We start from the raw sequence: 14,755 nt of genomic DNA, 5'->3' as shown, positions 1-14,755 counted from the left end.
TATCACTCTCTTACAATTATTTCTAGCTTCTATAAACTTCTGTTTATTTGAGCTGGACTTATGTCGGTTGAATCTGCGGAACGCATGCTGCCTTAGACAAATGGCAGCTGCACAAGAAGAAGTAAACCATTGGGGGGAGTGGGGCTTGCTATAGTATTTCCGTGCGGGAACATGTGCTTCAATAGCAGTTTTGAACCATTCAGTTGTCTCATTTGCACACTGTTCCGCTGGAAGAGTAAAGATATTTTGCCATGGGGCATCTCTGATGAGCTCCCTGATGGCTTCCCAATCAGCCTTTTTGTAATACCTCGTTGTTTTGAGTAGTGGGTCGCAGAAATACCTGGATTAGGACCCAGGCGCGGGGCGAACCCCCTCGGAGCTGATGGACCCGTAGGTCTTCCCAGGCCATCCGTCTAGGAGAAGGAAAACTCTGAAACTTAACCTAGGGGAGGGAGGTCTCTTCAGTCCTGGACGACAACCTTCCTAGAGCTGGTGACTCAAACAAATCACCGGTTGGCAAACCTAAACTGCTTAAGGAGGAGATAGACTCTGTCTATCGCTCGGCTTTCATACTCCTTCTTTGCCTATTGGCCAGGCGTAGAGGTACTATCACAGGGACTCGCTTGAATCACCCAGTGGTTGACCTTGTTTCCTGACTAGGGTAATGAACGCCGCTTTTCCCCACTCCTGCCACATCCCATCCCCCTAAACTGGACACAGTGGGGTGCTTCACTGCCATATATGTCAGTGCAGTTGGACTGGGCTGGCTTTGCCTAATGGATTGAGGGTACCGGATTGACAGTTCCTGGCTGCTGTTTCCGACTGATAGTACAGGAGCCCTAACTCTTTGGTAGCGCTTAGAGCGGCTGCTTCATCAACAGTTGTAAAATATCGGGATGTTTGTAGTGCCATGTCGCGCATGGAAATGGACCCTGCACTCATCCCCGGTGGGCTTTCCTGAGACCACAATCCTGTGGGTGAGGACAGCTGATGGTCTACTTGTATTGCATGTCTGGTATTCTGCACAACTACTTGTCCAGCACCCCCTCACTCATCCACCCTAACTGAAACTTTTAAATAAAATAAAATGAAATGACAGCTCAAGCAAAAGTTACGTTTAAACCAGGACCAAACTCAAAGAAAACCAACCTGCCTCCTCCCTTGAGGCTTGCATTTACTAATATCCGCGGGCTTAGAACTTACTTAGATGATGTTGAGTCATTTCTCCTTGTAAACACCCCGGATATCTTGAAGCTGGTTTTGAACACTGTCAAGTAGACAGGGGTGTTCTTAGTAAATTTACTCGTGTGGAAACATACTCTATATTATGACTTGTTTAACGCGGAGATAGGAAGATAAATTGATCTGAAGTAAGATACCTGAGGAATTATACTTTCTAGAGCGTACAAAAATACTATCTACTATTTCAGCAATGTTAGAAACGTATTTAACAAAGGTCAATCCTAGAAACCTTTTAAAGTAAAAGAACATTTACGAAAATATATATATTTATACTGAGGCAGAAACCAAGAACAGTCCGTGCGTTAATTTTTTTAAAGTTTGCTTATGAGTTGATATCGTGTTTAAAGAAACATAGCAGCAGTTGATTAATTATACTGGGATTAATTATGAAAGAAAGATAAACATAAATATATTTATCAGCAATGCTTTTAAAAAAAAATGCATATATTATTCTCTGTGATCGATAGTTGTTTCGCATACACAGTCTTGGATTTTAGCATGGAAAATAATTTTAAGTTTAGTTTTATCGTAGTGTCCTACGATGGGGAAAGATTAGACTAAACTAGTACATATATACATACAACAAATTAAGGCAAATTATATGCCGTAAATAGGATTTTAACTAACGGGTCACAAAGTGAAGATAAGCGGTATTGACATGGAGGGCACACTTAAAATCCCGCCAAATGTTTTTACGAGCGTAAACACTGTGTAATGTTAAGGGCCGATTCATAAGAAGGAAGTTAATTAGAGTTGAGAGATCGTATTTGAAAGATCATATTTGAAAGATCATATTTCACAACTTTTCAGTCTGGTTGTTGAATGCGAAGGGATACAATGCGTGTGTTTAAGAGGTAGTGCTCCAGAATGGGTGATTATTATTTTTAAAACCTAAGAAGTTTGTATTCCCTTGCGTTCATCACGGTGTCTCCGAGATTAAACTCAGTTTTTTAAGAAAACAAGACGGTCTATGCGTTCCTAATCTTGCGTCAGAATGTCAATTATTATTTTGCAGGAAACATTGAAAATATGAGTGGTGATGAGCGAACTTGTCTGATCAGTAAACAGTGGTGCTCATGTACATCTAAGCCTGCTTAATTCTCAATTAAATACATACAAATCGAAAAGGGTTGATACGACATAATCAACCTACATCAATGTGTAATTATGGAATCGCGGTTACGGGTCAAATGCGTAATGAATTGCCTGTTAACTGTGTTTATTTATAGTTATTTGTTTAGTTAAAAAGGTTTAAGATTCAATTATTTAATTAATGGTGTGTTGCAAGACGGCGGTTAGCCTATAACGTTAATACTTATGCCCACCAATGATTACATCACAGAAAAATATTTACCAATTGCAAAGATGTGAGAAATTATGAATTTATTTTGTAAAGCGTTCCTAGGGTTTAAAGGTTTGGTCTGCATAAAGTATTAAACACAATAACATCAGCTTGTGTTTAGGTACATTTATTATCATAGACGCTTAGCGGGGAAAAGAATACGGACTGAATTGTAAAATCAATCGGTTCAATGTCTAAAGTTATTAATAGAATCCTAAGATTCTCATTCGAAGCAGTTAAATGAAACCGGGCAAAGAAAGCGAAAATAAAATCCTGCCACAGGTCGCAGATAAAAAAATATATATATTTCCCACGATTGAAGAAATGTGATAAAGAATTACATTTCTCTTAAAAACAATTAAAACAATAAAAGAAACAAAAATACAATTGGGAACATATTTTTTCTTTTAAAAAATACTGGCAAGTTCGCCTCGGGAAAAATTCAAAATACGAGGCCAAAAAAATGTAGAACTTTTTTTTTTGCACTAGACTTGACAACTTCATGTAATAGAACACCGAGTACAGCGGCTACATTAAATAAAATCAGAAAACGAAAATTTACTGTTTTCTTTATTTTTCTTCTTCAGGTAATAATCTTTGCACGTGCTCTTGGTATAAGTAGATTGTGAGAAAGCACTTAAACAATGTCATATGAGGGTTTTTTATATAATGAATTGAAATATACCTCGTCCTAACGTTGGAACAGTAATATTGAGAGCATTGACAAGAATGCTATGAAGAAGATAGTCTCTCTACCGTGCTAGAAAACGACTAACGCGTGAAAGTATCTTGTACTTCTATAAGGCCACAATTCATCCATGTATGGTGTATTGTGGTTATATTTGGGCTGGTGCATCTGCTATTAGTCCCTCGTTCCTAGTCAGGGTTCAAAAGAGAGTGGCCAACCTAGTAGGTCCCGAACTGTCATCTAAGTTTCAGCCCTTGTTCCATTGGCGAAATGTTGCATCTCTCTGCCAGTTTACTCATGGTTTCATGGTAAATGCTCTGACGAACTGTAAGCACTTGTACCCCCTCGACGTAAGTACCACCGACAAACCCGAAAAGCAGCTAAGTGCCAGCCCTACACACTAGAGACCCACAGATGTAAGAAAGATTTCTACTGCAGTATTTTCCTTCCCCAGTTCCAGAGTAATGCGAAAAGACATCTTGCTGCCCAACTCTCTACATAGTACTCCTGTTCCTTGTGTCGATGATAGCACCCCCTTCATCCAAGTGGTACCGTTCTTTGTTTGAGGTGAAAATTTAATTTAAAATATCGGAATAATATCTTAGTTAATAAAATTATAATGCCCTTGTTTTGCCGTTTGTTGCATTGAAATAAAATACTTTTTAAGGTGCAATTTGTATATTATAATTGCTTGCCTTGCTGATAGTCGATTTAGGTGAAAAAAGGAAAATGTTACTTAATGAACATTATAATTGTTTGTTACTGTTTTATAGAAAAGGGTGTGTAGAGTGAATGTTAGTGACACTAAGGAATGTTGTGACACTTACGTCACCCGCGCGTCGTCCAGTGGTGGAATGACCCCGGTTGTCGGTTCTGATGTTTCCTCAGCGATGATGTCACGGCCGGTGTCCTAAAACAGACTTGTCATGTAAAAACAATTGAAGGGACCAAGTCAATAAGCGTTTCTTTTTGTTTAAACTTCTTTGTATTCAATCAGGGTACAATCGCAGTTAGCTGTTTATTTAGGGACTGGCCACTTGTTAACTGCGAGGTTTTCTCCTCTCTCTCTCTCAATTATCTACGTGACAGACAACTCAATTATCTACGTGACAGGGTCAATCGATGAGGGAATCTACGTTCGTCGGACCCAAGGAAGCAAGGCTCTCACTCTTACTCTCTCAAGGCTCGCTGCTTATATTGTGGGGGCGTGGATTTGGTCTCTTCCCGTTTCAGGTCGTTGGCCAATCAGAATTAAGGGATCACTGTCCGTCAAATCTTCGCCAGGCGGCCTATACCCAAAAAAGGAGCTGTCTTTCTTTCTCTGTTGGCATTCGGGTGTTCCCTAATGGAACTTGACAGGACATAAAAACAGAGATGCCTAACTTAATTATTTTTGAGAGGACATAAAAACAGCTCAATCCGATTCCACAAAGGCCACGCGTCTTTTCAATAGGGTCACTTGTCGCCCCGCTGTTCGGCGACTGTTTGCTTTGTAGATCGAAATTTCATTGGTATCCTCGCCACCCACGGGCTGTCATGGCCAATTTAACGTCATCACGTTCTTCCACCATAAGCTACGATCTTATCTTTTTTCTCTTCCTTTCGTCGTTTACAGCTGCCTGTTTTCCCTTTCTTTTTCCACGGGTTCACCGCTACTCTTGGCCTTTTGGTCAGGATCAAAGTGCAGCATCTGTTCTTCGGATGCCGCACTTCCATTTCTTGTTCTCTTTCGGTGGAGGAGAAATCCTTCACGACTGGGACAATTCTAATTTTTGTACCCTTGAGCGTCTCTCCTGTTAGTAAATTATTAAACGTACAACAAACAGATCCTGGAATTTGTATTTGATGGAAATCTAGGTTTCAAAACGGCAGAGAAACCTGACTGATGCAACTATCAAAAAGGTGTTTTGAAGTCACGTGTCAGGTTATCGAAGACAATGACGTAATAGGATCTGTTAGTTACACAGCCAAAGAAAGTCCGAGAGAGAATCCAAAAGGAAGAGGTCGACGAGAAACAATGAGCCTATTTAGTCCGTAGTTATCGGCGATTTGGCCTGACGCAGTGGGGAGTAGACTAAGATCAGGGTGCAATCTTCCAAAAATCAAACATCGTGAAAAAAACTATCGGAAATATAACCGAAGATACCGGGTCGTTTCTTTAGAAGAAATGTTCATTTAAGCTTTTAGGCAATTCATCAAACAAAATAATGCCAGACGAGGGTATGTTTTCTGTTTGCAAGATAACAACCCTAAGAATCTTCCCTGTCCCGATTTTTGTATTTAATGTTATAAGTAATACTTTGTAGTATGTCACACACCCACACCCAACGGACACTTAGGTAATCTAGACGACAGCGAGGGACAGCAAGAAATATACACATTTGATTATACACACACGATTAGAAGAATATTGAGTATACACTTTCAACACCTCCCAATACGTAACATAAAGGTTCCTTGACATATATACTCGTTTATATAGAGCCCTCACAACGTAACAAAATTCGAGGCGGTAATTACAATATTTATCTATTTATTTGAACTTCGTGCATAATTTTAAAGGATATTTTAATTACTAATTGATAAAACAAACACACATACATATACACCAACATATATTAATATATATATATATATATATATATTAATATATATATATATATATATTAATATACATATTTAATATTTGAAACTGCATGTTAGAATTTTCATTATTTGTTTCTAGCTCTTAATTGTTTACTAAGTTATTGAACTTTTTCGAACGTCCGTACACCAATAATTTTATCAACAAATAAAATGTCAGCGTAATATATAAATATCAAACATTACAACTGACGTACTTGCTTACTCAGTCCATGTGCATACATAGTTTCCAAATCTATTTCAAAAGCAAAAACGATAACACATTGATGTATGCAAGGAAATACATATAAAAATGCTATTATTTAAACGCGACCCTATATTATTTGTTCATCTTTTGGCAGAAGCCACGCGACTTCACGACGTCGGTATTTTACATTGCTATGAGTTTTCAAAACCACTTATATTTTTGATTAGCAGTGATGATTTAAGAAACCTACGTGGCTCTCTGTCACATAATAGAGGGTGACCCCCCAAAATGGGCCTAAACTATAATTAACCCTAGATTTTTAGTATTTTGTCCGAAGGAAATATAACTAGTTTATCATATTCAAAATTTCACATAGAAAACTCGGGTATTTGGCCTTTTTTTTCTCCATTGACTGTAAACTACTCAGAAAAACAATTGAATGTATTCTGTTTTTTGGGGTAACCCTTTATATATATATATATATATATATATATATATATATATATATATATATATATATATATATATATGAGAGAGAGAATAAGAAATAAAAAAACAACAATATAAAGATATATATATATATATATATATATATATATAGATAGATATCACCGTCATTCAATATGTAAATTGTATCATTAGTGTTACTGAGTATATATGATCTAAATAGATATTTAGAAGCCTAATGCATCTCCTCCAGTAAATACATATAGGGAGAACCTGCACGCATATCATTCACGTTTCTTTTCGTCACAAACAACTTATATCCATCATGTGATCATACTTATATCATGTCTTATACTATCTTTATCACTTTAGTTCTTCAACTTCCCTCCCTCAACATTTTACTGTTTCACAGCTACGTTGGACACTTTATGATTTTGTTCATAACGCACTTCTCGCTAGGTATCACATATCTACTCTGTTACCTGCCACCCTCTCTCCACTTGTTATGAGACGTATCAGTCTCTGAAATATCTAGGTATAAAGAACGTCCCCCTGATGATGTAATCCCTGACGTTCAACACATGATTTATTTAATACGAATTAATGTATATCTTTATATTGCCGTTTTTTCCTTTTAAATGTTGAACTTTGGGTTATTTCGATAAGTCTCCTTGAAAATAATTTCTTTAATTAATTTTCCTTACTTCAGTCTTTATAGTTGAAAGAATTTCAATATAATTATAAAATAAACTGGGTATAAGATAAACTTCAAATACAGAGCTTTGTATTATCATATATTATCTTCTTGTGAATATTTTTTTAAATAATCTTGATCTCCTTTGTACATATATGTACTTTGTAGAAAAACACCAATTAATTTTGGCCTAAACTTACGTTTACCTGATTGTATCTTTTTAACAATGGCTGTGCTAAGTAAAACGGGGTCTCTTTATTTGTTCGATACTTGCCGTATAATCTATGTTTTACTTTTATAGTGTATTTGTTTATTTGCTTGTTTACTTTATTTGATTAGGAGATTTTTTCCCCATTTGAGGCCCTCAATTATTTATATTAATTAGGAGCCCTTGCACCCTGTCATGACTGATTGTGTTTGTCTCTATATAAAATAATATTTAAAGTGTATTAGATTGTATTCTCCCGAAATATCACCTTATCAAGCATTTTCTTTTGATCGCACGATCTCGTTTGATGATTATATTCTTAAAGGTGTAAAAGTTCAAGCAATGAAATTGAATACACTTAAGTAAATAAGTCTGAATGTTTTGAGTACAGATTAAAGTATTAAAAAATTCACAAAAAAAAAGACTTTTAAAAGTAATCGGTTTGAATTAAAAAAAATATATATATAAACATAGAACGACAATTGATGTCTACGATCTTACTGCTTATGGAGTTATTGGACGTATCTGAATTGAGGGTAACACTTGCAGCAAGCTCAACAGGGCACCGTGTAAATAATAATCATATATTGGGATGGACCTATGTGATTGTAAGAGGATGTAGCCTGGTAAGTTGCATTTGCCATGTTGGATTAGATGCCATTTTTATCCTGAGGGAATGCTTTTCGATGAGTGAACGGAGATTACATTGTCCATATATAAAATAGTTAAAAGTGTGCTATTTTCTTATACCGATAATAAGAGTCCAACTCAGCAGCAATTTGTTTTAGCTGTGAATGAGAAGCAGGTGTGTTAAAATGGAAAAGATGGTCCTCGCTATCATATCTCTGAATAATTTATGGTGAACGATTTTATTTTATTTTTTTTATTTGTTGCTTTTATTCACCCTGACCATAGCAGAGTTACACTTGGACATAAATGGTTTGTTTCAGAGATATATCTACAGGGAGATTATGCTGTAGCAGCAGGAATTTTGCTTAGATTAAAGTACGAAAGCTGGAACATTTCGAAATCCAAAAGTTTGAATGTATAATTTACTAAAGTATGACGATTTTTACATCTGAAAATCTATACAGTGTAGTTTGGTTAATGCTGTTTTTATTTAAGGACTGAAATAATTGCACAAATGACAAGTAACGGATTGGACGATATACTGAGAGAATGTGGAAGAAAGGTAAAATGGGGGGAGGGGTTTAGAAGGAAATAGATAGTGAGTAAATGGGGTAAAGAAGAATCTACTAAGGTAGAAATGTTGTTTTTTTTATAAGGGATATGTCTACTGTGTAGTATTATAATTAATTGCACCGATGATATGGATTTTATTAGTAGATATACTGAGAACATAAGTGGAAGACAGGTAAGGTTTTAAAAAGACGTAGGCAGTGAATAGCTTCAATAGAGACGAGATATATTCTTTTATTTTTTTTTCGATTTGGTATACTTAGTTATCTACGCATTGCGTAATATAATTTTTATGTCTGTGTAACGTGTGCTACGTATGACAATTCCAGTTCTGCCTTGATTACGGAATTACTTACACTAATATCAATGAGAAATACACACGCCCATATATGTCTAACAGCGAGTATATAAGTGTGTTTAAAAGTCTCAGCGTCTGCGGCAAATGACGGGTTTGTTAGAGGATTTGCAGCAGTAGTAGCCGAAAAAACCGCATATGCAAATAAGGTAGTAAGCGCGATAAAAATAAAGAAAAAAAGGAAAATACACTATGTGGTTGTGGGATAAAGTCGACGCCGTAAAAATGGAGTTGTAAATTTTAGGACGAGTATGGGCTGGTTGTGACCGTCATGTGGTCAAAGAAGAAAAGTGTACTAGGCGAGATAGGTGATAACGAAATACTTTGAAGTGATGTCGGGATAGAAATGTAACAGTAATTTAAATTGTTGTTAAAATTTTAAAAGAATGCCGATATGTATTTGTCTGTATTTCTGATTTTTGTTTGTTTGTAAATTCAACGTAACCAATGTGTTGGAAACTCAATATTGCCTGAAAATAGAAAGTCTGATATACGTAACAAATACCGTTTTTACTCGGTGAGAGCTATTATATCTGCGAGATATTTCTTTGACATTGTTACACCTATTTACTGTAAAGGATTTAATTAAACTTCTTTGGCTACAAGCTCTCCACTTTAGTATCGACGACATCGACCGCAAGGGTCGCGTATAAGACACGTTTACCTGTCTAGTAACAGCTGTAGTTTTATTTTAATATTTATGTTATTTTCTTAACGTAAGGGTAGTTTAAGATTTTAGGTTGATAGTGTACTGGTCCAAAAAAAATAAAACAGATAAAAACAACGTAAATTAAAACAGATAAAAAACAATGTGAATGTGAACTTATTCCATCCTGGCCAACACCGGGATGATACAGATAATTATATTTCGAAACGTAAATAATCTAATTTCAGCTGTCAAAATCATTTAAATACAGAGTGCAAAGTGATTTAACGTTTTAATTAAAAACAAGTCAGATTTTGACTGATTGCTTCTCAGATTAGGATGACGCATTACTTATTATATTATCATGTAGAATATCATTGCTTAAATACAAAATATCGAAACTGTTCATGAAAATCTTCTTTTTATCTAATCGTGATGGTGATGTGGTAAAATGTTTACAGACACTAAAACCCACAAATAAATTTAAAGGGAGAAGGTTTGAAATGTGCAAATCGTATCATGTATGTTTTGTTATCAGTATTGGTTTGCATGTATGTAATCAACATTCATCTTTGTGTTTATCTATATGAAGAACAACCTTATAGACCGTCAAGCTGTAACTTAAGTATCAACGTTAATGTCTTCAATAATTAAAGGTCTATATAATAAATATTTAAGAGAGATCAAAAACATTTTACATACACACACACACACACACACACACACACATATATATATATATATATATATATATATATATATATATATATATATATATAAACAAAAAAATCCCTCTTCTTTTCTCTCTTACCTTCCGTCTCTGTTCTGCTCTAACAAATCCAAATCCTCAACATGAAATACCTCCAGAAATATTACACGTGTAAACCTAGAACCCCATCCTCCAAGTAGGCACGCCGCTTCCCTTGACGAATTAATAATTAAAGGATACTCCAACTTAACAACTAAATCTGACACCAAGTTAACCATGGACATGGAATATGTTCCTACATTAAAGATGGATTTCCGTGTGGTAGGGATATCTCCAGAGAAGACTCTAATTTACCTTATGTGTGCTTCCCGGTTGAACTTGGTCACACCATTGCATTTATATTCGCTCTCTATCGCCCCCACAACAGCGGAGTTACTATCCTTAAGAGCATATCTGAAAAAAAAAATTGACCACATCCTGCCTGCTCACCCTTCAGCTAACATCCACATTTGTGGCGACTTCAATGTCCACAATGCGGAATGTCTGACCCACTCTAACAAGACAGATGATGAGGGGAGGTTCTGTCCTGATTTTCCCATTACCTATGACCTCACCCAGATAATCCACAGACCCATCCGAGTGCCCGATACTTCCGGTTAGAATGCTAGCCTTCTAGACCTTTTTCTCACAACTTCCCCTGAGCTATGTGTAAGTTCCGTGCTGTCTCCTCTGGTTGTATCAGTTAAGATAAAAACGAAATGCAATAAGTCTGGAGATGTAACTCTCTACAGTAGTGTATATCGATATACTACCGCTGACAGGGATAGCTTCCATACACTTATACCCGATCTACCACTGCATTCCATGTTTAAAAAAGATGTGTACTCCATATTATCAGACCTGACTGAATGGCTAATTGTAGGCATACACCGATTCATACCATCTAAAAAATTCCAAAAGAAACCATGCCATGGTTCTCCCCAAAATGTGCTGCTGCTATCGCGCACAGAAATAACTTTTTCCATACCAATCAACGTAATAGCTGCCTTTAGGACTGACTGCAACAACTGTAATAGAGTAATAAAAAATGCAAGAGAGCTATATGCGCAGTCCGTTAAATCAAAAGTAGCTGAGCAGCAGCTTGGTTCCCACCAGTTTTGGCAAATAGCAAATAGGATCCTGAACAGAAGCATGCGTTCTATCCCAACCATCATCAATGGACCTGAGATCATCTCGTCAGCATCAGACAAGGTCAAACTATTTGCCAAGAACTTTGCAGCTAATTCCACCCTAGGCGACGGAGGCCATCAGCTCCAGGTATTTCCTCCTATAACGGACAACACGCTCTGCAACATACAAATATCTGTGGATGACGTCGCCAAGCAAATGTAGAACCTTGATTCTAGTAAAGCAACTGGCCCTTACGGCATTCCAATAATTGTGCTGAAAAAGATTCAATTAGAACTTGCCCCCATTCTTACAAAACTTTTTAAGAGTTGCCTTAATGAGAAGTGCTTCTCAACACGCTAGAAAACCTCATCAGTTGGCCATGTATTTAAGAACTCAGGTGATAAGTCATCTCCCTCTCAGTACAAACACATAAGTCTCCTGTGTGTCATGTGTAAGCTGCTGGAATCATTCTTAGTGACATGCAATATGGTTTCCGTTCTGCCAGATCTACAGCAGATGGGCTAACGGTTATAACTCATAGTATTAGCGAATTTCTTGACAAAGGCTTCCTTTCTAGGGCAATTGATCTTGACATATCAAAGGCCTTCGATAACGTATGGCATAAAGCCCTACTTCACAAGATTTCCAGCTACGGTATAACTGGAACTGTTTTCTCGATCATAAAATCATTTCGCTCCGATAGGCACATTAGACGGGCAGAAATCAGAGGCCATCAATATTAATGCTTGAGTCCACCAGGGGGTCATCTTAGGCCCAACTCTCTTCCTGATCTACATCAATGATATCCCTAAACACATACTTATATCATACGCTGACATCTATGCTGATGATACGATCATCTATGGCAACACATCAAAGGCCCTAAATGACAAAGTTCTCTCTGATTCTCTCTCCTCTGATCTCGAGATCGTGATACAGTGGGGTAGGAGGTGGCTGGTTTCTTTTAATGCATCTTAACCCCATCTCCCATTTTTACATTATCAACGCTCTTATCACCATCTGGCATCAATTGATATGGGTGGTTCTCGTCTAGGTGAAGCTCCCTGTTTTGCTAAGCTTCTGGGCTTGAAATTTACCCTGAGCTGAAATGAAATACGTACACTAAGGCAGTTGCCAAGATCGCTGGAAAAATCGTAGAATCCTTCTACCGCTCCAGAAGATATCTAACCCCTGATGTAATTCTCTATCCGTAAAAAAGACAAGTACGTCCAAGGATGGAGTACTGCTGCCACATCTGGGCCAGTGCTGCTAAAAACAGCCTATTCTGCCTTAACAGAGTAAAATATAGGCTTCGTGGCGTAACGGGGGATGCCATTTTCTCTTCACTGCAACTTCTCTCGCACAGGAGAGATTTTGCGAGCCTGTCTTTGATTTATCATTACTACCGTGGCAAGTGCTCGTCTGAACTCCAATCTCTGGTCCCACCTCGCTAATCTTTCACGAAAAAACACCATCCTAGCGGAAACCACTGCCAAAAGTTTCCCCACTCCTTATCTGCGCAAAAATCATAACGTAGATTCTATGAACAAAGCTTCTTTTTTAGAAGTGCACGCCTGTGGAACTCAGTTGCCTGTTTCCCACCTGACTTAAACCTGGATATTTTCAACTCCAATGTGAACAAATTCCTGAATACACCGCCTCCTTAGATGAGACACTTTATAAAATCTCCAACAATAACATGCTGTACACACAATAACCCTTATCCCCGAGTGGCTTGCGGGCGTTGATAAGTGGTGACACCCCTGCAAATATATGTATATATATATTTATATATATATATATATATATATATATATGTGTGTGTGTGTGTGTGCGTGTGTGTGTGTGTTTTATTTTTTTAATTACCGTCTTATCTCTTTGGTTACATATGTTTCTGATTAGACATTTTTAAGATCAAACAGCCTCGTTAGACCTTACCGAAATGGTTGTTAGTATATGGAAAAAGTGTTTAGAAGATTTCAGAACGCTTCTTTCATATACTAACAACGATTTCTGTAAGGTCTTAAGTGCGTTAGAACAACAGTCTAAAGAGCAGTGTTTATTTTAATATCTTAGTAAATTCATTAATGCAATTAAAATAAAATAAGAGAAAACAGTGCTCGTTTTCATGCTGGCGTATAGTAAGCTCGATAGGCATATATATCCCAGAGGTATTTTAATATTGAGTAATTATTGATAATTTACAATTAAAATTTAAAATTAAAATTAAAATTTTATTATAGATTATCAATCATCTTACTCAAACAAAGTCCCCATATATATATATATATATATATATATATATATATATATATATATATATATATATATATATAACACATTGACCAATATCAACCCTACTTAACCTCGGAACCAACAACACTTGCAAACAGCTAGAACCAAAGTCTAATATATGTTCCAACACCTAACTCCCCCTCAGTCAGTGGAGGATAAATCCTTCATAACTGAGATAACTATCATCCCTTCTATCATACCCGAACAGTCTAAGACTGAACCGAAAAATCACAATTCTATAATCTAAGAAACTAAAAACTAAATATCAAAATTGAATGAAAACACCCCTACCCTTACTTCAGAGGAGGCTGCCCCCTCCTACCACTCACACATTAGTAACGACCTTGAAATCACAGCTACCTTCCTAGGGAAGCAAATAACTTTATAATACTCTAAAACAGAACACACATTCTTCAAACCAATAAAAGAAAACACACACACGCACTCATGCACACACACGCGCATGTACACGCGCGCTCAAACTTCTACACAAACATCCTACCCTATGCACCCAGTTGACCAAGTACCAACGGCCCCCTCACCCCCACTCAAGTTGGAGTAAAAAATGAAAAATTGAGAAAAGCAAAGAAAGATAACAGAAACACAAGCAGAGAGAGAGAGATACAGGGGGGGAAACATAAGCCAACGGTCCAGCCATTAAAAACAGTAATAAAAATTGGACATACAAATTAAATACACATGTTTCCACCTCTTGGAACATTTCAAATGAACTATGAAAATGGTCTTTTAATTTTTAACACGCCTTGATTATATTCTAATAATTTTAAATACGTTCTGAAGAGAACGCTTAACAGAACGTCTGAAACGCGTTAAAAAACAATTTCAATGATTTAAAAACAGTATTACCATGATCTAAATATAATTTTCAATGTAAAACCAAGACACGGAACAATAAAATAATAATAAAA

This window comes from Euprymna scolopes, chromosome 25 (assembly GCF_053919585.1).
Source record: "Euprymna scolopes isolate OS-2025 chromosome 25, ASM5391958v1, whole genome shotgun sequence".
Lineage (NCBI taxonomy): Eukaryota > Metazoa > Mollusca > Cephalopoda > Sepiida > Sepiolidae > Euprymna > Euprymna scolopes.
This window is presented reverse-complemented; position numbering follows the sequence as displayed.